Raw genomic sequence first — 21,925 nt, 5'->3', positions numbered from 1 at the left:
TCCATCTGAAAGCTTTCATCCATCTTACTAGTCTACACAAACCTTTCCTGAAATCCCTGAAGTTTATGAAACCGTAATGCTCACAAAGATATCTGCTGGGATAGTGATGAGATGCCAAGTATGAAGACATGCAGCCAAGTTGTGCTCCTGAATGTTTCTACACAAAATGTGTATGGAACAGGGTAGCATGGCCCTGTGCACACATGCAACAATTTTCAACTCTGCCTTTTAGTCAACGAAGCCAGAATACTTCCATTTTTTTACTGAAAAGTAATTCAATTATTGAAGGCATACAAATTTCAGGATGAATTCTGTCACAGTTGTTTCACAATTAAAACATGCACCTCTCAAATTCAAGCACAAATATCACCTCCTAAATTCAACTAAAAGATATTTCTATACAGAAAAAATGCTGCCATGCACCTACACAGGCAGAAAAAAAAATTCAAGTGGACTAACTTACTTCGGCATCAGCACACCTGCTTCAAAACAAAGCCACCTTTTCTATTTACTTTGAACTCCATCTAACAGAGAAAAAGAAATGACCACCAAGGTAAAGAGTTATATACTGATGTAACTGCAAAAGTTTAAATGTAAATTCCAACTTCTACATCTATAAGCCATAAAGATGAATTTTTTTTTCTCCCTTTAATTCTTGAAGAATCCAGAAGCAATGGGAACTTAAATCTTCCAGACAAGTCCAGAATTTCTCCTTTTTTGAGGAAACCAATTATTTCCCAAATTTGAGTTAAAACCTATAACTTAATCCTTGCTGACTGGTTACAACCCTGTTGCCAGACTTTACCCCTCTCAGCGTATTAACTGCCAAAATTAACTCCTTGCTTTGGAGGCTATTTCAAAAATAAAAATAAAGTTCTCAAAGGTATCTGATACATTCTTTAGGCCCCCGTAGAAATGTATTAGCAGGCCACATAATTTAAACACTTATTTAGACAACATGAAGATGCCCTTGAATGCTCTAAATGATCAAGGAATGCATATCAAAGCTGAAAAAACTTTAATTGGATTAAAAGTAATTTATCTTTTGTGATGAAAATAGGTTAGACATGGCAATACAAGTTATTTCACAAGTGTTCTTTGCAACATGTAATGATTCAGATGAGAGCCCTCAATCTGCAACAACTGAATGGTTGTACTAACTGGTACCAAACATAAAGCAACTGATCAAAGAACTGAATTTTTGCCCTGATAGAATTTCTTTTATTTTGGCATTTGATTGTTGTCTGAAGAGTTAAAAAAAAATTCCCTTTTTTATTAAATGAAAAATCCTAATAAATTAAAATGCAGAATTGTTGAGTTGTTTTAGATTTGCTTGAGATGCCACAAAGCCTCAGGGACACAAAATTATGGCTCTCTTGGAGCACTCTCTGAGTCTGTCCAAATTGTCCCCAGAGTTATGAAGCATCTTCTCTCCCTAGAAGTTGTAAAAAATAATGAAAGTTTATATATAAACAATTTGCTGTAAATATATAAAAAATAAACCACAGCTTGGTAAGTGATAAGACAAAAAAATGCAATATTTGGCATAATAGAATGAAGACAAACAAGATTATGTATGTCGGCAGGAATTCTAAAAATCAGCAAACCAAAACAGATACAAAACTTCAAAGGTACCTAGACAAAATATGAAATCAAAAACACTTTGATTTTTTTTTCTGTGAAGAGAGATGTCCAAAGTGCACTCTGAGGGCAAGTTGGTAAAATGCTGTAATTCTATGGGCCAAAAAAGTCAACTGAACACAAAAACTCTCCATTCTTTCAAAAATATAACTAGAACCGGAACTCCAAAACCAAAGGACACAACTATAAATGCCAGTATCCGCTCTTCATTGTTCATCAGTTTCATTAGCAAGATGGAAAAGCGACAGGATTTGCAGGAAAAAAAATAAGTTGTAGGAAACAAAGAGAGAGAAAGCAGAAAGACGGAAGAAGAGAGCTGGCAGAGGTAGAGTAGGGTGCAGAGAGAGGCAGAACTTCACAGTATCTCAGTCTGGTCAATCTTCAAGACGTGGTGGACCTACAAATAAACAGCTAGCTCAAAAAACAACCAACAACACTGAAAATCAAAGACTGATATCCCCAGTTAGTCTGTTACTCTTCCACAAACACAGCAGTATTTCACCTTGCAAGAAGCTTTACCAAAATCTCAGATATAACCTACATCCTGAAATCACTCCCTCACAATTCATATGTTAATACCAATGAAACTTTCCAGTGGTAAAATCCTGTTCTTCAAGAGGACTTTTAAAAGCACAGCCTCAAATACTTCAAATTATGTTCTAAAGCAGAAAAAAGATTAAGATGTTCTACTAACCTTGCAGGAAAGAAAACTTTTATGCAAAATTCTGCTTGTAGAGATTTGGACCTCACCGAGCAGGAATACATTCAGGTCTTATGAAATTGATACAGCATCTACAGAATAGAAGAGGCTCCTTACCAATTCAACTCTGCTCAAGCAGTAACCAAAGATTAAAACATGGCCCTGGATGTTTAACATTACTCAGCCCTAAACTGATGTGCCAGCTCACAGATCATAACTCGAGCAGGTGGCAGCTACTTAAATGGGCAGTATCAATACACAGAGGGTGATGGGCTCTCATTGCCATCCAGCACAAACAATGCTTACATGTTTCAAAGAAATATTTTCCCTTTATTTTTGAGCATATGAAGGTGTGACTTAAAGGTAAGAACAGTTGCAAAATAAAGTCCATTGCATAAAAAAAAGAAAAAAAAAAAAAAGAAGACGAGGAAAAAAAAAAGGCAGAGAAACAGAAAGCCTCCTTATCTATCTGATGCAGCTGAAAAAACATATGAGTGCTGCCTCCCAGAGTCCAGCTGCCTGGAACAAGTCTTTCTAAATTTACAGTGGTTCAGTGGCCAAGAAAATCTCCAAGGGCCAAGAAACATTAACTAAGTTCTCTTTCTGCCACTGTTCTGAGGGGGTCACACGACCTCAGCTCAAGTTTCACATAGATTCGGGCCTGTGTATTGCCTAAACAGCAGAGACAGGTATCAGCTTCAAAACAGAGCTGAATTCATCTCTCTCTCTCATATGCCCATGAATCCCTGCCCTCAAAATCTCAAAAAGGAAAACAGAGTTAACAGACCCTCTCTCTGCACAGGTCCTGAGAATACTGCACAGAGACTTGGTCTCCCACCACTCCTCCATGTGGAGCAGCCAGGTGGGCTACAAGAGCCTCTTCACTCCAGGGAGATGGCTGGGGCAGAGAGAGATGCAGAGCTGCTCTGAGAGGGTGGGCAGCTCACGCTTCCTGTCATCAGTGTACACAGAGGCAATGCTGCTGTTTCTCTGCAGGCTGCAGCCAAACTACTCAGAGCAGCACAGCATTTTTTGATCTACCCACTGAAATTAGCACACACTGTAATCACATTCTAAAGTCAAAAGCAGACATTAAAGGAGTGCCATTTAAAGAAGTTTAGGGTATTTTTGAGCACTAATCATATAATCATATATCACTATTTTGCAAATTTGCAGCAATCCTTCCATCACAAAGTAGCTCAAGGGATGTTTCTACAAAAAAAAAACAAAAAAACAAAAACAAAAAAAAAACAAAAACAAAAAAAAAATAAAGTACAAAGAGCATGATCCTATAATTTTAGGCAAAAGAAACAAAAAATTGCTTTTTTTCATCATTAGTGAAGATCGGGCACAGCCTTTAAATACTGAGAGCACAATCAGCGTAACTCAGCAAACAATTCGTTTCGCTCACTGAGAAACATGGTCGCCAGGACATCATTGCCCTTACAAACTCCCGAGGCCGCAGGAGCCCGTGTCCGAATTCCAGGCGGGAAGCACGGGAGCGGACGCGATCGCCTCCGCCCGCGGCCGCCGGGGGGCGGTGCAGCACCGCGGGCGCGCTGCCGGCGGCGGGCGAGGCGAGCGCGGCGGTACCGGCGGCTCCCGCCTGGATTCACGGCATCAGCCGGGGCAGGAACGGTGGTCACACAGGCTGCCGCGAGCACTTAATAAGGCAGCGTTTTTATGGAAAGAGCCCACGTAACGCAGACACTAAAAATAGCCAATTAGTATTTGGCCTCCCATGTAACAACATTAGCTGTCTTGATGTAATTACCCTTTGTTTCCATGTGAAATTACACTTAATATGATTTTACTGGATCATAAAAGAAATTTCATTCTGCTGCAATACTCTGCCTAATGCCAGTCTCAAACTTTGGTAGAAGAGCGACGAAATGGCAGAAAGACAAAAGGTGCTATTGCTAGGTTGAAACAGTCAAATACAGAAGTGGAGAAAATAGAGCAGCCTCCAAGGAGATCTTCAGGGTTTTTGTGATCTCAGGGTTACTGTAGATAAAGGTGACCTATATCTTTTGGACTTCCTTGACCGTGACACCTCTCCAAAACTGTCTTGAGAAAGCAAATGCCTGACACACATGCTAGACATGGGTGGCTCTGGAAAACTTCAGATGAAATGGGAAGCACAGCAGAGTACTATTGCAGAGTCATTTGGACAAGAAAATGCTCAGAAAGGCAGTGGATGTCTAAGGCTCATATTCTTGTGTGACACAGTGCCTGTCAGACATGGCAAATCCCGAGCAACAGGGCCATGAGAATGCCAAAACTATTCCAATGTCAAAGTCTCAGTGACAGATAAAACCTACCTTGAAAAGCAAAACGTGAGTCTGCATAAGTGGTTCTCAGGAAAGGAACCAATCTTAAGAAAGAAAAGTATTTGAACAGCACCACCACTTGCTCAGGTACCAACACTATGAAGCAGGTGATGCTGATTTGAACCTACTTCCCAATGAAGAGTCATGAGCAAGAAATCAAGCAGGCAAATGACTGCTACAGATTTGTGAAAACTTGAGAAGTGTAGGTGTACACAATATGCATATCCAACACAGGCTGAGCAAAAAATGGACCTGCACAGTGCTGAAAGACATATGCAAGCTCAAGATCCCCCTTACCTGACAGCATTTTGTGAAAAGACACAGCAAGTGGTCAGACAGCTGAACAGAAACAATCTTTGGAAATGACAGATCATTTGAAAAACTGATCACAGCAGTGGATGACAATCTGGCCCACTTGCGCTAAGAATACAAGAAGGAAGAACAGGGAAGAGCTGATTTTAGTGGCACGGTCTTTGAAAAGATTCTAAAAACTCTGCACTAGCTTCTGAACTAAATTCTTTAACCAAAATATTATCCATGTTGCAAAAAAGAGAAAACTGATTTAAGGGATGGACTGCTGGCTTAAAAGATGGAGGAACAGTGAGTTAGGCTTTACCCTAAACTAATTAAGGCCAAGTACAGTTGAATCAACAGACCAAATCTTTCACTCATTTGACCAAGCTTAAAACCTGTCCATTTCACACAGGATCACAAGATGGACTGTTCAATGTCCTGAGAGGTAAGAGGCTTCGACCCATGAAAAAGTCAAGAGTCTTACAATAAACTCTGTAAATCTATGTTTTTAAAACAAAAGAAGCTGCTGAGAAAGAATAGGTTATCTCATTCTGGAGACTGATGCACAGAGCTGCCTGTCCAATGGCCAAAGCTTCAAAGTAGAGACACACACAAATCAGAGTGACAATCTGCTTATACACAGATACTCTTGACCTAACAGGCACAAGAGACAGGTGCCTTGGGAGCAACACTGCTCCAACCACAGGTCTGCCAATGGTTTATGCTTACATAAACTATTGTGGGGGGATGACCCTGGCCAGAAGATTAACACCCATAACACTGTTCACTCACTTTCCCCCTCTCTGTGGCACACAGGAAACAAAACCAAGAATAAAGCAAGGAAATTTGTGGATCAAATAAAGACAGCTTAACAGGTTAAAGAAAGAGGGGACACACCACCTCCAAAGCAGCAAGTGACTCGAAGTCACTCACTACCTCCCACAAGTGTGGATACCCTTCAAGCAACAACTACCATGGAGAAAACTCACACACCCCCACACCCTCCTTCTTTTACCCCCAGTTTCTATTGCCAAGTAAGCAATCATAGCTGTATCCCATCCCAACCTCTTCCCCACCTACCTTCCTACTGAATTTGAGAGGAGATGGAGAAACAAAGACCTCTGTGCTGTGCAAGCACTCTTCAGCAATAGCCAATTAGTGCATTATCAACACTGTTTTAGCCATGTATCCAAAACACAGTACCACACAGCACTGTGAAAAAAATTAATTACATACCAGCAGGACACAGCACAATTATTTTGCAAGAAAGTTGACTGTGAGGACAGGCAACCAGAAGAAGAGAGCAATCTGGGTAATATGGAGAGCTTCATGTTAGACTGGTCTTAACACAAGAGAGACTGTTGCAACCTGCCTGAAGCCACCATAGATGGAGTTGGTATTCAAATCAAAAGACTCTATGGAGAAATAAATTATTAAATCAGATATAACTTCATACATGAATATGCTCAGACTTGCTCTTTGCTGCCAAAGCATTGCTTACTTCTCAAATGAAATGTTTCTAGTGGTTCTCTGGAGTCAGCTGGTAGGATGACATAAGAGCTTCAATTAGGAAAGAAAAGTGAGAAAGAAAAGTGATCAATAAGGTAGCAAAAAAACAAAGCCAAAATCAAGGCTGCTTGACTTCTCTGGACACATCTTCCAGATGAAAAGTGATCACTGCTTGCAAGGCTGTGTTTTTCAGGCTAGCAGGAAGTGACTGGACAGTGGAATAGTGGTTGAGCAGCAAAATAAAAAAAAATTTTGCAGTGCAGCATGAGACAAATAAAGAATATACAAAAACAAGAATATACTGTGCCTGGTGCATACAGTCATTACACTACACTGGCAGAGGAATAAAGGAATAATATGCATTTATAGTAATTTAAATTCATACCACTTTTTAGCAGTGTAGCCGAAATTTAATGTCGGGTGAGGAGTAACTTAATGAACTTATTACTGGTCAAGCTGAACTGAAGGCACAGCTTAAATTCATTAATAGCTTAATCATCTAATGATTTTAAGGCATCCAGAGGTAATTAAGGCCTAGGTATTCTTCCTGGCCCAATTCTTTGTTACCATAGTGCATATACAGTCCCGGTAGTTTCAGCTGTGTTCTACTTGTTGCTAAGTTCCAATTGTTTACACAGCTGAAAAATATGGTGTTGGTGAGATCAAGAGTGACCTGCCAGGAAAACAAAAATAACCTTGGAAAATCTAAGGGCTGAGAAATATACAGAGAGAATCCCACACATTGCAAGAGCAATGCCACCACTACTTCCAAAGTATTGGAAGATTCTGCCCTGATGATGTGCAAAAATCATGACTACTAAATTTAACAGCATACTAAAGTAGCATCCAACAGTGCTCTTCATATTACATTTGTTTAATGTGTCCTTTTCAGTCTCTACTGCATAAGCTTCAATGGGAGCAGACCCAAATACCTTACACGAGGGTTGAAGATCCCACAAGTCAGACATCTGAATAGTAAAAGCGTGATTGGAAACACATCCACGTTGCACCTGGTTGCTGCACATATTGCTTTGCAGCAGAGGGAAGCTTGTCTCTAAAAGCATCTTGTTGAATAAAGAACTTCAAAGATCCAATGCTCAGACTTAATTTTAAAATCAATTAAAACCCCCTGTATTTTATATATATATACATATATATATATATATATATATATATATAATCTTGATACGTCTTTTTTGGGCAGGAGAGAGAGGGAAATGTAATAATTTTCATTATTTACAAGAATTACATGTAATGTTTATGTAGCCAACAAAATAAAGCTTCCTGTATATATAAATTTCCTTAAGACAGTATCAGCCTTTGAATCTGCTATAAATAATTTAACCACTAATTGGAGAAAAAGCCACAGCATGAACACATAGTTTACAGGAACTATTAAAAACCACAAATCAGACTAGTCCGAGTTATAAATTTCTTCCCACAGATCTAAATATTTGAATTTTTTCTTTGCTATATCTTTACAATTAAACTAACTACATTTGGATTATATTCTGATCTCTTATAATCTGAAGGGAATTGTTGACACCACTTTTACATTCTATCTCTTTCTCTCAAAACAAGGTACATTACTTCATGAAAACCAGTCTCTCAGAAAAGAAAGTTATACTTCGACATATTTCCATTGGAAATCTCTTCTGCCCTACTTTTCAGTAGGCTGCTTTCAAAATTTTATTGAGCCCTCTGAACACAGGAGAGTCTCCAGCTAACTCAGGCCTGATTTAAGAAGAAAACAGAATATATTTTTGTGGAAAAAACCAAAACCATATCCTCCCCAGTCCAAGGACCAGAGCTTCAATCCCATTAACTGAAATTATAAGATATGTTATGCAAATGCAAACCATTCTTTGTTTTCTTGAAGGGTTTATTTTTAGCTAAATGATGGGTGTACCTTAATTAGAATTTTATATTGCTTCGGTACCATTTGTGATTGTAGACATAAGTCTGCGCAAGTGCCAGGGCCAGATGAAAAGTGAGGGCAATGTGCCTCTTCCTACAGACACAATAAAGAAAATCAAACCCAAAAGTGAAATATAGTGGCTAGGACATTAATCTAGGAGTAAGAGAGCTAATTTAAATCTAAACCAAACAAACTGAGACAAATTGCCATTCTCTGACTTTATTTCACCTCCTCAGCCTTCCTGACAAGGCCTCTCACAGCAGTTGCACAGCATACTGCATAAAAGGCCCTAATCTCAGTACAGAATGCTAATCCATATTATAGAATATGCTGCTAAAAATATAAAGGTGACCTTCAACTTTCTCTACATGCTTTCACACAACTCAATTTCTGTGAGATTAGGATATATACATTCATAAATTAAGATCGTGTGTTACAGTGAGCATGGAACCTGTCCAACTTTGTTGCTATGACCTGTGAAGCCAGTCCAAATCTCTGAATGTGTTCAAAAGATAATCCCAGAGCCAACTTCCTCCATCTTCACTAGAACTGCAAAACTGATGATAGTTGTCTACATACCTTCAAATTTGTAGAGTTAAACACAGGTTTGCCACTCAGTTTGAACCAAAGCAATTTTTGCAGTTGAATAAAAAACCAGAAAAAAAATTCATAGAATAGGCAGATGCTTCAATGATGAAGCAGGTTCAATGAACCTTCCCATTTTCTAACCACTGAATACATACTAAACATTATATGAATTGGCTATCACAGTCTCCCAAGCTAAGAGGCTTTTCTTAATGTAAAGATAAAGTAAATCATCTCAAATTGTTCAGATTCTCCTTCTTTCCAAAATAAAGGCATGGTTTTCATACTTTTCTGCCTTTATTTGTAACATTATCCTTTGGACACCTACCACAACATGGACAAATCTGTAGCAACGTAAAAAACTGTCAAACTCTGTCTTACTGTACAGATGTCTTTAACAGGCATTAAAAAAAAAAAAAGTGAAAATGTAGCCTTAAAAAACAGGGAAGAATAAGGAAGCCTGTAACCTGAAGTAATCTGACAGCATTATCAAATGAGACAAGAATGGTTGTTTTTTGTTTTAACTGGTGTATGTGCCTGAACAGAGGTGTAAACAAATCACTAGTCTTCAATGAAAAAATCCCAACAAAAGTGAAAAACCACCCTTTCTGTAATAGAAGTTTGATAAGAATGATCATGAAACAGGTGTTGTCTGATACACTTTGTAGGTGAGGCATATTTGATGCAGTCTGTAACCCAAGACAGTCAATCATTCTTTGAATTACTGTACTCATGCATTTTTACCTAGTCTCTACCTTTTTTTACTGAGACAAAAACTACAATTGCTGATTGATAACAATACATTTTTACCAAGCTGTTTTTTCAAATTCTATCATACTAAAAAATGACTGAATGATTCAGTTTTCTGAAAAATTGAATAAACAGAATTATCTCTCTGAAGAAAAGGAATGCAGCCACCACAAAGGTTCTTTGAATACTGCCTGATTTATACAGTCCCTCACCTACTGCACCATTACCCACTACTCTGCAGTACTGCAAAACTATAGGAACTGGAAACACTGGGACTCCAGATGGCAAACAGTGCAGAATGTAAACAGGTCATAAATCACCTGAAGAGCTCAAGGTAGGTGTTAGGCAGGCAGGACAGGTAATCTTGTCATATTTTTAAATTTCATTTTTTAAAATCACGAACTAGTCCTTACTTGATTTAGCATACAGACTCATAGAAGTGTAAAAGTACTTAAAACTGTATGCCCTACTTGCGCAATTTTTTAAAACGAAATAAAGGTAACATCCATTTTCTGAAAAAAGGCAATGTAATTATGTCAGGTTTCTGGTTTACAGCCTCACGTAGAACATGGCTTTCTGTTATTAATAAAGTGTTTCTGTGGCTTTCTGTTACTATTAAAGTGTTTTAATAGAGGTGGGAAAGGTATATTTGAAGAACAGGGTTACTCATTCATGTTCAAATAGCAAGAAAACAAACCAACAAACAAAAGCAAAGCAACAAACAAAGCCCCAACCCCTAACTGCAATACAAAACACTTAAAAAAAGAAGGACTCAATTTCAAACTATGATAAATTAAAGACCAATTCAGTGTCTGTGCTGAATATAATCTTGGAAAAGAAACACAGCCTAAAGCCCTCAAGACAAGGGCTCCACACTAATCAGCACTACATAAGCCATCAACATTTCTTCCCACAGAGTTTAAAATTGAGAATTTTAAGGCCTTGATCTCAAGTTCATTTGAATTAGCAGAGTTTTCAATGGCTTTGGATTATGTCCTACAGAAATAAGCAGGCACAGGCAGACTGGAATATAAGACAAGGTAACAGAAAAACACATTAACAGTAAGAATGAGCTTACTTTATTTCCTGAAAAACAATTTGCACACCTGCTTTATTTCAAAATCCTAATACAATTATACTGCAGGCTACATTTGCGTGCAAGAGGCAGCAGTTTCTTTGAACTGAAATCTTCAGCTTATTTCAAGATAAAACAATAAAACCAAACATAAAAAGTAATAATAAATGTATTATAACCTACAGGGACTTGGTAATTTTGTAAGCAAAATTAGCAAAAAAAGAACAAAATATCACCATTTTTATATGAACTGTAATGAAAAAGATTAGATGTATTAGTCATAACTCTGGTAAAAAGGCAAGAATACCAAGTTCTAATTTTTTTTTTACAAGAAACCACCATTTTAAGTCTTTAACCTGATGATTAAGTCTTTACATTGATGATAAAATATAATTTTATCCATCATTCAGTATTACACTTAGTTATAGCTGATGCATTCCGGAGGTATAAACATGGACTACGTGACTCCCTATGTTCCTTTCAGTCTTGTTTTTTATGATTTACTTAAAAGAGGAACATACTTCATTGGCATGCTTCCAGCGATCCAATTATAAAACATACAAGACTGTAAAAGTTGACAGAAAGTATATATATTATCTTATTATGCAATTTTTCTTCTTTTCCATTTCCCAGCAAAGCAACCTTTATATTCTCAGAAAATGTGCCTATTACATGAATTTTCTTAAGCTGAGTTTGATCACTGATAAAAGATCTGTGCAACAGCTTAATAGTTAATAGGTTTCTGTACTACACTGTTTGCATATGCAGCTTACAATTTAATGAAAAAATGTATTTTATAAAATTACAGGGAAATGTAACTAAATATTTTAATAAATATCTCTTAAAGACCACCTGTTGGTTTAAATTGCTCCAATGACTTGAGAAAAATGAAATGAGCTGGTAATTTGTTTCCATTTTACAGATCTGTTCAAGAATAAACATGGTTTGGTGCTTGATCTTTCACAGTCTCCTGCAAGAGCCTCACAGGGAATCTGATTAAATATGGGCTGGATTAAATATGGACAGCAAGGACTGAAAAGTGGCTGAAGGGTCAGGCCCAGAGAGTGGTGGTCGATAACAGGGCAGAGTATGCCTCAGCAAGTCTGCCGATGATACAGAACTGGGAGGAGTGCCTGATATGCCTGAGGGTTGTGCTGCCATCCAGAGGAACACTGACAGCCTGGAGGAACCTCAAGAAGTTCAACAAAAGGAACTGCAAATTCCTGTGCCTGAAGAGGGACAACCTCAGCAGCTCCTGAGTTCAGTATGTGCTGGGGGCAGTCAGCTGGAAAGCTGCTCTGCAGAAGAGGCTCTGATAGATAGCCTCTATCTATCATGGATGCTGATAGACACCAAGATGCCCTTGCGGCCAACAGGACCAGCAGCATCCTAGGCTACATCAGAGGGAGCATTGCTGGCAGGTCAAGAGAGGGGATCTTTCCCCCTCTACTCAGCCCTGGTGAGGCCACAGCTGCAGTGCTGTGTCCAGTCCTGGGCTCCCCAGTACAACAGAAATACAGGGCTACTGGAGAGAGTCAAGCAAAGGGCCATGAATAAGACAGTTAAGGGAATTTATCAGTATTTAAAAATGCCTGAAGAGAAGCAGATATAAAGACAATGGACACAGAGTTATCAGTGGTGTCCAGTGACAACTTGCACTGTTTACCAAGTATTTGAGAATAAGCTCTCCTACCTGTGTGAAGCTATGGCCACACAGAGTATGCAAATATTAAAAAATGCTATAAAAGTTATTGGAGCGTGTGTGTCCTGTGTGCCTATGTTTTAATAAGTGCACTCCTCAAAGGAGACAGATAAGAAGCACTTTACATGGGAAATGAAGTGACTGGTAAGAAATATTATGAATTTGTACTAGCAATGAAAGTTTAATCAAAAAAGTCTAATAACACATGCCTCAAAGTTTCACCATTCCTGAAGGGAAACAATAGCTAAATCAGTATGCTAGAAGACAAGAAATCTGAACTTGCATAACATCACATTAAGGCTCTCTGAAACAGCTGTTATTAAGAATTATTCATATTAACATTGCCTTTCAAAACTAGGACCTAGACTGTCCTTTACCCTAAAGCCAAACAAAAGCCCTTGTTCAGATGAATAAGCCTAAGAAGGAGCCCTAGCAAAATGATAAAAAGTTCTATGATAGCATTTAAGTTTCCACTTGTCAGAACATAATTATATGCTTAGATTTGCTCTTAGCCCCAAGTTCCACAATGCAGTGAGGACACACCTTGTAAATTCAGAAAGTCCTAAGCACATCAGAGCCCTACCGCAAAAGTCAGTAGGCAGGTCTACAAAAATAACCTAGTCCTGCCATTTTGGGAAATATTTTACCTTTTATGCTTTAGATTAAGGTAAAGTCAAATTTCACTTTACGAAAGCTAACTGCTTAATGGCTAGTGTTGATATTGACATGGAATCAACAAGTAATTGAAGTAATTTGTGCTCAAATATCATTGTGTATTGCAACAGCCTGCCACAGCCATCCATCCAGGTTCCTACTCTGAAAAGAGACCAAAAAGCAGACTCTGTGTGAGGCCAAGATGAAGTCAAACATATCTCTAGAGATGCCAAACTGCTTTGCATTTCAACCAAGCATCAAAAGGGAGGTTTATGATCAGTCCCTCTCCTATTCTCACATTCCTGCTCCCTTCTTTTCATCAAATTTGCTCACTCTTCAGCAATATGAATGCTAGATCATTTCACCTATCTGAAAGAAAGTAAGCAATTCCATTTGGCAAGAAAACTAATTAAACTGTTGATAAAAGTCAGCAAGTTGATCATCTTAGCCTCTGATCACCAGCAGCAACACAAGGAATGTGGCTAACCCCATTTCACTATCAACCTGCAGAGGAGACATGCTTAGAACTGCATCTAAAATTTCCAGTGTACCATCCATTCTGGTGAGCTGGTGACTATCCACATGGTTTACAACTTGTCTACACGAATCTTTTATCATCTTTACATCCCCAGAACCCTTATAGAAAGCTGAGTAATGCTATTAGTCCATTATACATAGAGAGAAACAAGTTGCAGTAAGAGTATGGTACCTTGTCCAAGATCACAAGAAAAACACAAAACCTGTTTCCACTCTGTCTTTAAAACGAGTAGTCCTGAGATCCTGTCCTGAGATTTTATTCCCTGACTATGCCCAAAACTATTTCTTCACACTAGGCCAACTTCAAGAGACTGAATCTAGAAACTGAATATAAAAGCATAATGAAGTGAAAATTGAGTAATACTTTCTCTGCTCATTTCCATTGCTCTTTTTAAGACTAGCCATTTTCCTGGAAAATTCAGGGAAGCTAAGCAACACTAACTTTTCAACAGAAGAAACTTTTGGCATTTGAGGAAACTGGGTCAACATTTTGAGTCTCAAAGAAGTACTTCTACTGTTAGATACTCTTTTCTCTACTACAAAAAGAATTAGTTGCAAATATATTCTGAAATCTTTCAAGGAAAGTTACAGTCGGCCTCAGAGCAGACAGCTTGCCTTGGGAGTAATCCCAGAAAGATAATAGCCAGGTGCACTTAAGAGCAGGTGCAGGGGAGAAATTACACCCACTTCTTTATTATAGAGTTGGAAATAGACAAACATTTCCCACATTCAAAGCCACATTCAAAGATCAGGAATTGGCCATACAGAGAGGCCAGACTTTTCATACTTGAAGAGAGAAGGCAACAAGTGAGGAAGATGATGTGGACATCACCTGGATTTACCAGGTAAAGAGCAAATTGTATTTAACTAACCTGAATGCCTTCTGTGTGATGTGACTGTGAACTCCATGGACAAGAGGAAAGCAATCATATGGCATAGCTGGACATTGACAAGACTTCTGGCAGTCTCTCATATAATCCTACGAGTATAAAAGGTGGCAGTGGTGTAACAACACTATGGACTATAAAAGTCACACCAAATTAAATCAGTTAACAAAAACTTTTTAAAAGCTCAGGAACAGGTTTTCCAAGTGGTATATAACTTCTCTTGAGGTCTGCAAGATATCTGCCACTGCCTCTAGAATATGAAAGAAAATAAACCAGTTTCATGTTTAAGATCCCAAAAGACGAGACAAAAGGAAAAGGCAAGTTTAAAATTCACACCTTCACTGGGGAAAAATGCAGCTTCCTAAGAGTGTTGAAGAACTTTTTGCAAACAGGTTGGACTTTAAATAATACCTTCCCCTCCCTCTGAAATTAGTCCATTAGGATGCATACATAGTCAGGAATTCAGGACTGAGAGAAAATGAAAGAACTGGTATTATTTCAAGTTCCCAACAATCCAATGCTTTTTATCTGCAACCAACAATTAATTTTATTGAAAATGCAAACTTAGTCAAAGTAACGTAAGAATTGAAACTCTTGCTATTGCCATATGTGGCACTGATACTGTACTTGGAGGCAACTCCAGGTCATAAAACACATTTCCCCATCAGACCTGATGTTCTTCTTATCTGTACTCTTTATATCTTCCAGTCCCACAACATATAGGAGAGGAAGGAAGAAAATAAAAGCTTCCTGATTATCTGAAATATCAACATCAACTCCCGTTACCCTTATCAAGTGAAAATGCTCATGAAACACAATAGAAAGGGAGGCATTTCAACTCTCAGAAAGACAATGCTGTCACTCAAATGACAAATGGAGACTAGTCATAGCATGTAATGGGTTACTGACACGAAAAAAATCATGACTGAAGTGACTGCATTGTTCTCCCTACATGCTTCAAGTAGAACAACAACCTTACAGATTATATGGTAGGGAATAACAAAGAAAAACTATTATTTCATTTCTGTAATCTTTGCTTTAGAATCCCCCAGGAAGGAATTCTACTTTTAATGTAGTTTTTCTTTGCAAAGTGGTATGAAAACTGATTTAATCTTTACATAAATAAATGGCAACCTGCCTGACATGAAGACCACAGCAAGAAACCGAAAACCCTGTATCTCAGAATAAGTATGTTTAAAAAAAATGAGGTGAGACCACTATGTTTTACCCCTGTTTTCAGGTGACATCCATACATACAAACTTTGTGATGAGGTTATTTGGGGTTGAAAAAAACCTCACCTCAGAAATGTTTGTGCAAATGTATATTTGCAAAAACTTCTGTATAAAACGTTCATATGGACATCTAGAAATTACTCATGTGCCTCCTCTGCAAACAGAAAATATAAAAATAGAGAGCAAGGTGAAGACAGCATTATTTGTGTCCAGTCATACACAACAAATTGCAAATACATCATTTAAACCAGCAGAAAATGCTAAAGAACTTGTCAGATGCATTTCAACTTTGATAAAATTAACTCACAATTAGAATATCCCCAGCTTGTAGAAAGTAAGAGTGACCCCCATTCACTCTAAATACTTAATACTTCCCCTTTCTGGTGGTTTCTGTAGCTTCCACATCCCTCACTTAAAGGTATGCAACAGAAGTTAGTTCAATGAGCCAATGACTCCACATGTCTCCAGAAAATACTAGTGTCCATGATACCAATCACATTGAAGAAAGAAAATCAATCTCTGCATCAACATCCATGTATGTTTTTAGAACCCACTATTCCAAGGAGTCAACCACAAAAATAGCTTTTGCTGTTCTTGTCTTGCTGCAATATTTGGCCAGTTTGTATGTGGAGATTCATGATGGAGCTTCATTTCAGGCAGAGCCTTCAGGAGAAATCAGCGAGTCTGCCATTGTGAGTACAGCAAAAGAAGAAACAAAACCAAACAGCAAGAAGAAAAAAAAAACCAACTACAGAACTCTATTTGTAATTGCTTGCACAAAAATACTAAGCTAATACAGAATCCAGAACTCTAACCTACTCCATGGAAAAATCTGAAAAAAAACAGATTTTGGCCTCTCATCTTGCACAGCAGGCCTTTTCCTCTGATTTGGCTATCCAAGTCAAAACTTTCAAAGGCTGAGTTGAACAATCCTGTTTTCCACTCCAGAGCCCTAAAAGAGCTTCCATCTTTCTGTGTACTCCTACAAGCAAGTTCTCTACTCCTTTCAGCAATCTTCCAGCCTATGGTTTCCCTCGCTTTCTTCAAGCTTCATTGTTCCTCTCCCTCCCTGCTTGCCCCACCTCGACCTTAAAAGCTTCTCTGGGCCTCATGGCTCAGTTGCTTTCAAAATTCACTTATCTCTCTCTTCACAGCAGAGCAGCCAGGACAATGTAACAAGAGAACCTTTCTTCTGCTGCCAAGCCGCCTTTTTGGTTTTTTTAAAGGAAGAAAGCAACACAATTAATAGTAAATGTGCAATAAATACAATTAAACAAAACTGTTACAGTATCATGCTCAATAGTTAAAAGTATGCACATATATAGAAATTAAAGTTAATTAGCAGAGCTAGAACAAGCTACTGTAAAACCAAAGTAACTCACAGAAGAGAGGCCACTACCAGCAGTTTTGCTGTATTCAGACTACATTGCCATCATCATATCTCAAATTAGACATGCAATTATTATCTAGAATGGCGTTTTGAGAAGGTGTTTCCTTCATGGTGATAAGAATTGAACACCCATCAGTAACTGGTTCCTCATCAAACTGTTCTACTCAAGTCAGGAGTTCCACACGAAGAGCCTGAATAAATTAGCCAGGTATGTTATCAAAAATTAATAATGCCCAGAAATAAACTAAGAACATCTGATGTCACACAGAATCATTAAGTAAATAAACAAAGCAAAGTAAAGGCTGTCAGCAAACTCACACTCACAACTCAGAAACTTCCATCTTCCTTGCAACTTCAGAGTTTTCAGAAGCGCATATTTGGGATTTATGAGTTTAAATCACTTAAGAACTTTAGAAAGTGTTGCTCTACCAGAACAAAAATTATGTATAAACCCTGTAAGAGAAGTGCATTCCTGCAAATTCGAGATATGTTTTGCACACCATATTTTCCTTGCGCGTTTCACGCAAAGTGCATTGCAGTGCACAGAATGCAATACCAGAACAAGGCTGTGGATTTGTTAGAGGAGTTTGAGATGACAGAGCAAGAGCGTGGGGACAAAGGAATAAAGAAAAATAATTTAAAAATAAGCACCATGAAAGAATTGATGAGATTATATAAATAGGTAAAAAAATAAAAAACAAAGGCCTTGGGTAGGTAAACTCAAACCTGGAGAAGTAAAAAGGGAAACAACAGTTGTGCAACACATTGTCTTGTAAAAAATGGATATGAGCAACAGTTATTTAAAGACAAACAGAATGCCTGGAAGAGCCCTACCACAGACACACACTAGATGAACTAAGTGCATGAACTGAAAAAAAAGTATTTTTTAAAAACTGAAATTTCCAGCAGACTAAGTTCTCAGTTGTCATATGGTAGCAGAAACAAATTGATTTAGGCTGATGTGCATTAAGACCATATACACAGAGCCAGAGAATACAGTGTGGCACATTCCAGCTTTCCACAGCAGGAGTCTGATGCAGCTAAGCCATGACAAAAAGGCTTAGAGAGAACAATATTGCAGAAAATGGGATAAAGGAACACAGAAGGGGTTAGCTGCCTGCCACAAGCCCAATGGGGAATTGAAAGAAAAGTCCACAGGGACAGCAGCTCACACTGGCAAAGGAAATTGCATTGTTCAAAAAGGTAACATTTTTCAAAACACTTAAGGGTTTTGTTTCATGCTTTACACAAAGGAATTATTATTCAAACAACAAATTGTTTACACTGTAAAAGCCTGAAAACAGAATTTGGTGTATTGATGTATTTTGATGCTCACAACATCCCAAATAAGCACCAATCGGTCTTCAGCATCATAGATTTGGTTTCCATTCTACAAATAAGTCACTCAAAAATAGTTTAAAATTGCAAATAATTTCAAATTTTTTTTTTGTTTCATTCATTAGTGGTCTGCTTGTTTTAAGTAATTCATTTTCAAGTCATCTTTTCTTAGAACCATCCCATCCATTGCACTAACCAAGGGAGTTATGTAGTCTTTATTGACGAAACAGGAGCTACTCAAAAGATGCTTCTTCTCAAGGATCTAAAAAGTGAAGCAGAATTGAATATACTTCATCCCATATTGTTTTAAGCAGCACTTATGCACAGGACTGCCTGCATGACTCCGAGCAACTCTTTACCTAGTCAACAGCAAAAGTCAGATGTCCCACAACATACTGGTTTTCCATGAAAAGATACATAGAGCATTTATACAGTTCAGCAAACACTTTAAACCATGACTGAAGCCACATCTAAATGATGCTAAGAGTACCAATATCCTACCCGAATTTAGCACTATGTATCCTGTTGAAAACTCAGGGAAACCACTTTTCCACAAGGCATCCAAGATCACAAAAGTAAGTAGAAAGCTGCCTTCAGTATTAGAGCTTATAGGCCTAAACACACAGCTGCAGGCCTAAGACAAATCTTTAATAAGGAGGAAGAAGTTATGGAATGTACTGATTCAGGGGAAGAAAGAAAAAAAACAGTCTGCTCTCTGCCAACCCATTAGCTTGAAAAATTTGAAACACTTTATTCCATAAGGTAATATCAACTGGGCAGCACCGGGTTACAAATGCACATCGGCTTCTGTTTTGGAAGACAGAAATTCCCACCCACTGTACTGCAAAGGCTGTTAGAGCTGTTCCAGCCCTAGAGCAAACTGACAGAGCATTAGCCTTAACATTTCATTTCACTCATCTTCCCAACCTCTTCTATGCTGGCTATTTTATCACTGCCCAGGAAGAGACTAAACAGGCCAACTTCTGTCAGCAGCTGCCAGAAAGCCACAAGAATTTCTAAAAGACCCCATATCATTCGTGTTTCTTTTTAACATTCCAGGAATACAAGCCTTTCCAGATGCTCATGGGTCCTCTCTAACAAGTAACTATGGGAAAATAGCAGAATCTGACACAAGTCCCCATCTTTATTGTAGCCTCCCCAATAGACATTCTTCTATTTGCTCATCTAATTAACATTTCACAAGAGGCAAAAGGGTGTTTTGGTGTTTTCATTATCTTTTTCCCCCCAATTATTACCATTGAAGCAGGTGCACATTTCCACTTAAATTAGCACAAAACATGAAAACAGCTATCATTAATCTGAAATTATATTTCAGTTTAGGTTTGATTTGCTTTTTAGCATGATCAGCACTGTTTTTCACTTACACTTTCTAAAGAAGTACAGAAGTATTCTACTGGGGAAAAAAGAAATAATTTCACAGGTAGCTTTGTTTTCCTGAGTTTTCTTAAAATATCTATTCATTACTCTTGGCACATAATTGCAGTTTCAAATGCACCCTGCACTCATCTGACTTCCTTGCATATTCTCCCTTCTGAAACACCTTAAGGTGGGCTTAAATGGTGAACAATTGGATCTATATAATTTTTTTCATATTCACATAAATATTACAGTTTCTCACATCCCTTCTGTTATATTAGGATTCCTTCTGTTCTTCTGATAGCCCTGTGCTAACTGCAAAGTGTTCTCAAATAATTTATACAACAACCAGCCTGATGATCCAGAGACTTAAAGCTCAAGCAAAGGTGAGGATTCCAAGACAGATTTTTCCTTCAACTGCTTAGCATGAGGTACTGAACTTGGTTTTTAGCTCCAAATCCATGACAGCCAAGTTGATGTACAGTCTTTACAGTCTTCTCTCAAGAAGCTCATATACAACTTGAATCCATAGTAATGAAGTCAATGGATAGTGGTTTTGGAACAAGATCAAACAAAAGTGCACAAGCTGCATTTAGGAAATAGTGACACCTTAAACACCATTCTCAGAAGCAAATAGCCTCAGCTGAGGTAAAGCCTGAAGTTTGCTCAGCCCATAAAGCATATTCCTTTAACAAAAAAAACCAACCCTGCCTAGAAAAGATCAGTCACAAAACTTAATGGACAGCAGCAGAATTTCTGTAACATGAAAAGCAGACTAAGGCATGTTTATTGTGGTTGGAAGTGTTGAAGGCTTTATTAACTTTTACGCATTCCTGTGTTTCAAAACAAATATGAATCTACTCATTATGGCAGCTTTTTTACAGCATAAAGTGCCTTTTAGAAAATTAAGTTAGAGTACAACCCCAAGTGCATATACCTTTCCTGCAGTAACAACAGGATCATGAATTTTAAGCTGGTCACTATCACTGTCTCATCACTGCTCCACATTTGGTTCTGCTCCAAACAGTTAAAAATGCCTTGGGGAAATCCAGCCTATTTAATGTATCAGAATGCCAGGAATTATCTAAATCATTATTTGTTTTATTAGCAGCAATTCTCAAATACATGAGTTTTTTTTATTCCATTAAACATTTCATTACAACTGTAAATAGACATACATGAATAGCAACAAAAATAAAAATAGAATGACTGGTATTTATGAGCTGCAACAACTTTATCAGTTACAAAACAAGCTGCTGATTATGTTGACATCATGCAGCCAAAAATGAAACTTACTAAGCCCTCTCAAAATCTTGGTTTAAGAGGAGAAATTAATAAAATGCACTTCATTCACCTAAAAATACTGCACACAGAGGATTTTACAGGTTGTGCAAAAGTGTGGGAAAACTGGAAAATGTTTTTCATCTTCAGAGAGCAAGCCAAAGTAGTATTACTAAAAATACCACTCACATTTCTTTGTCCAGGGCTAGATGCTATCTACACAGTCAAATTCACAGTGCATTGATCAAAACAAAAGAAGACAAATCCCTATAAAAATATTCAAATCCTATGTTATATTTGGAAAGCCTTCATAAAAGTTAAAGAATTCTGAGGAGCAAATCCTATTAAGAAAAAAATTAGACTAAGTTTTGATGGATAAGCACTCAAAAAAACCCTAGGAATAAGTTTCCAATCTAATAAAAATATTTTCTGATTAAATCAGTTCACTTAAAAGGCGCCAATGTATCACTCATTTCCTTTCTTTCCCCTCCTGAATTTCTGAGTTTCTCCCAACTCCCTGCACACATTTCTTTAGCTGAGTGGCCACTCTGCCTACAAGCAACTACAAAAAGCCCAGCGTTTGTCACTTGAGGGTGACAAGAGGGTTAACTGCTTTCCCTTGAAACACAAAAGACCAGGGAACCTTCAAGTGCCTCATTTCTCAATGAATGGATCAACTGCATCCCCACCAGGCTAGGGAGCACCTAGGTACACACCCTGCTCA

General features: G+C 38.0%; 1 protein-coding gene across 8 annotated transcripts in view; it reads right to left on the bottom strand.

The window, feature by feature from the left end:
• PLD5 (phospholipase D family member 5) overlaps window positions 1-21,925 on the bottom strand; it is a 180,032-nt gene that overhangs the window by 145,405 nt on the left and 12,702 nt on the right. The window contains exon 1 of one of the 8 annotated variants that reach the window (XM_038132616.1): window positions 15,882-16,992. The exons of the other annotated variants lie outside the window; for them this stretch is intronic. The gene's annotated coding sequence lies outside the window, so the exon portion shown is untranslated. Of the gene's footprint in view, window positions 1-15,881; window positions 16,993-21,925 lie in introns of those variants that run through there. 8 annotated transcript variants of the gene reach the window in all.

The sequence above is a fragment of the Motacilla alba genome, chromosome 3 (genome assembly GCF_015832195.1).
Source record: "Motacilla alba alba isolate MOTALB_02 chromosome 3, Motacilla_alba_V1.0_pri, whole genome shotgun sequence".
NCBI lineage: Eukaryota > Metazoa > Chordata > Aves > Passeriformes > Motacillidae > Motacilla > Motacilla alba.
This window is presented reverse-complemented; position numbering and strand designations above follow the sequence as displayed.